Below are 3047 nucleotides of genomic sequence, written 5' to 3'. Positions count from 1 at the left end.
TGTCGCCCCGTGCCGCTCCAAAGGCTAGGACCATGTTCTCCTTCTGCTCGCTTAAGTACTGAATGCTTTAGGCACTGCGTACAAATTTTTCGAAACTGTTGCGCTGCAAAACAGTAATAGAGAGTCGAGCTCACAGACATCTAGTCCCTGGCAGAGCTTCGAAGAAAAGCCATAGAGAAATACAACAAGAGCGGACACTCCCATAGAGCCCAGCGGCCCAATGGACTGCAGCGCACCAAGCCGTCGGCGTTAATACCTGAACCACACTTTCGGTTTTGTGCGCGCGCGTTTTGAATACTAGCTGGTATGCGTCACGACGGCTCCGCTGCTTTTTTTTTTCTTCTACAGCTCAAGCACGTAATCGTTTATTATTGAGTAGAATTGATTGCGGACGATCTTCACAAGCCGCCGTCGAAAATGTGCAACGTGCAGTTTCGTAAAAACGCGAGACGCCTTGTGTAGTGTGTAATTTATTTTATTTTTTATAAATGCTCGTTGCGGACTTTTTGTGCATTCATCCAACGTTGTGGCACCAGGTAAGCAGAAGTAGTTTCCGTAGGAAGCTCCGACAGACGACGTCAGCTGAAAAAAAAATTAAATTACAAGCAAGTATTATTTTGTCATTAAGATGTAATAATGCGTGTAGGGGCGAAGCGTGCGACAGTGGTGAATGGGTGGCATTTGAAACAAAATACCGTACATACCACGAAAACATTCCATTTTCAAGCATTCCCCTCCTCCAGGGCCTTACTTCCTGCACTTTAATGGCACGAATGGACGGGCTACTGCGCATTTCCAGAACTTAACTAGAACCGATGCGACATAGTACGCTACGAATACACAGAGGCGCCCACAACACAGGCTCTCAGCCAGAACATGCTGTGCGCTCACAGAATTCCTTCTATATACTCGCACTCAAGAGAAACACGTGGGTGCCGTTCAGAACACGGAATTTTGAGTTACTAGTTCCTGTGGCTTGAGCTCCTTGGCGTTATCTTTTGCGCGTTATGCCGGCGCAAGCACCACACTCCCGTGTTATCACACTTGACAGTTGCTCTTCGCGTTTTGGACAAGCGTGAGGCCGAAAGAAGGCTGAATTTGTTGAGAGGCCATAATTGTCACAACCTTGTCGCAGTAAGATTCAGTATGCACCAAACTATGTCACTACGGCCTAGCTACTTTTCGCTGCGTGACGACAGGCGCAGTGTGCCTGCCTAATAACTAAAAAAAAATACAGAAAATAATTTTCAACAGTGTTGGGCGTCAGAGGAAGCGCCAGGAACTTGTCTAGTCAGTGCATTAAAGTGCGAAACTGCGCCCCACGGCCAAGCTGCTTTTCGCTAACCGCGTCAGAGCTCCAGGCGGGCTCACTGCACTTGAAAAATACCAGAAAAACTAACGAAATTACAATAATGTTGGGGGCCAAAAAAGCGCCAAAACTTGTCGCACTGAGATTCAGTATACGCGAAACTGCGTCACAGCACCCTGTGCGACTAGCTTGCCCAAAAACTACCGAAATAAGCAAAAGTAGTATTGGGGCTCATAGAAAGCGTCGCAAACATGTCCCAATACGGTTGATTAATTCAAATTAACTGCGCCATGACGGCCGCGCTGCTCTTCCTTAACTGCGTCACAAGTCTAGCCTAGGCGCCCTGCCTTAAGCCTAGTTGCTTGAAATGCGTCGCAGACTGTCGAACAATATTTCTCACCTTGCCATAGTCCAATAGTCCAATAGTCCAGCGGTGCCATGTTGAAGTTCAGAAGGAACACAAGAATCCGCCTGGAGCCCACCAAACCAGGCTAAATCCAAAATAGAAAACAGGCAGACGGGTGAACGAACAGGCCAACGCTCACATGCGCGGCCAGTCCCTCTCGCTTCGGCGGTGTGTCTGACGAATGACACAAGTATCTGGCTCGGCCATCGCCGATTCGCCTGTCGCTAGGCAACGGAAGTAAACCGCAAAGCTTAATTTAATTTATACGCAGATATTTTTACTTTTCCCGGGAAAGAATAAAAAAAAATAAAACAATTCCTTTTAATCTCATTTCACATTCTTTTCTTTTTCCATGCTCGCGGCACCAAACAGTCGGCGTTAATACAACACCGTGACGTATTTCCTGTTTCGAATTTCTGCGGAGTGTCCGCTCTTGTTATATTCTTTTCTCTGTGGAAAATCGATGTGGAAATAAATGCTCTCTCTCGCACAGGCTCCAGATGTATGATGCATGTTTTGTGTGTATTTTTTCTATTCCGCATCGACGTGAACGCAGGAAAAAGAAATTGCTCTTCGCGTCATATCGGAATAAACGGCTGATGACGGCGCGTTCTTCGGCGACAGGCGCGAGCGGCTGCTGACGAAGAGCTTTGTCGGAGCGCCGTCGCCAGCCAATGCCGGTAATGTCACAGCCGAACAAAGGTCGAAGCACTTTCTCGTAAGTGAAGGTAAGACACGGCGCTGGGGATGCTTTTACAAATCACCCATGAGAGCGCTGTAATCGCGGTGCATTCGGGCGCGCAGAGCGCGCTGACGTGGTATTTAAGAAAGTCCGCGGGCTTTCGTTTTTCCAAAATAAAAGCAGCCACGCTAAATCTATCTCGTTGGAAGTACCTGTGTTGGGCAATATTTGTGAAGCTCCACAACTTTCCTGTAGACGCCTAAACGTTTCAAGCTATATTTAAAAAGGTAATTAATATATATGGGGTAATTATTCAAAAAAGACGAGGGAAAAAATGGTCTGTAAGTTTAACTAAACGCTAAAAACATCCACAGGATTTCTGCTCTGAAGAACGCATAGGTTATCTTAAAATCTTGATCCAAGGTAGCTGGAACACCCGGCATATATATATATATATATATATATATATATATATGCTGTTACGAATGATGTTTATTTACAGGGTGAAACGAGGTCCGAGATGGAAGCTACAGGCCAGGCCCAGCCGGCGCAGAGTACCACGAGATCACGCGCGCACACTCTACTTCTTCTTGCTCTGCCTCAGTCGCGCAGTGCTGCGACATTTTCCCCGGGGGCAGACGAAGCTCGCT

At 46.9% G+C, this 3047-nt stretch overlaps 1 long non-coding RNA gene across 1 annotated transcript; it reads right to left on the bottom strand.

Moving 5' to 3' along the window:
- Nucleotides 1-454: 454 nt before the first annotated feature.
- LOC140213573 (uncharacterized) lies at nucleotides 455-2185 on the bottom strand. The gene is made up of 2 exons (XR_011890450.1): nucleotides 1710-2185; nucleotides 455-582 (listed from the first exon to the last, which is right to left on the bottom strand). It is a non-coding gene; the product is annotated as an uncharacterized lncRNA (long non-coding RNA).
- Nucleotides 2186-3047: the final 862 nt, after the last annotated feature.

Source organism: Dermacentor andersoni, chromosome 10 (assembly GCF_023375885.2).
Source record: "Dermacentor andersoni chromosome 10, qqDerAnde1_hic_scaffold, whole genome shotgun sequence".
Taxonomy (NCBI): Eukaryota; Metazoa; Arthropoda; class Arachnida; order Ixodida; family Ixodidae; genus Dermacentor; species Dermacentor andersoni.
This window is presented reverse-complemented; position numbering and strand designations above follow the sequence as displayed.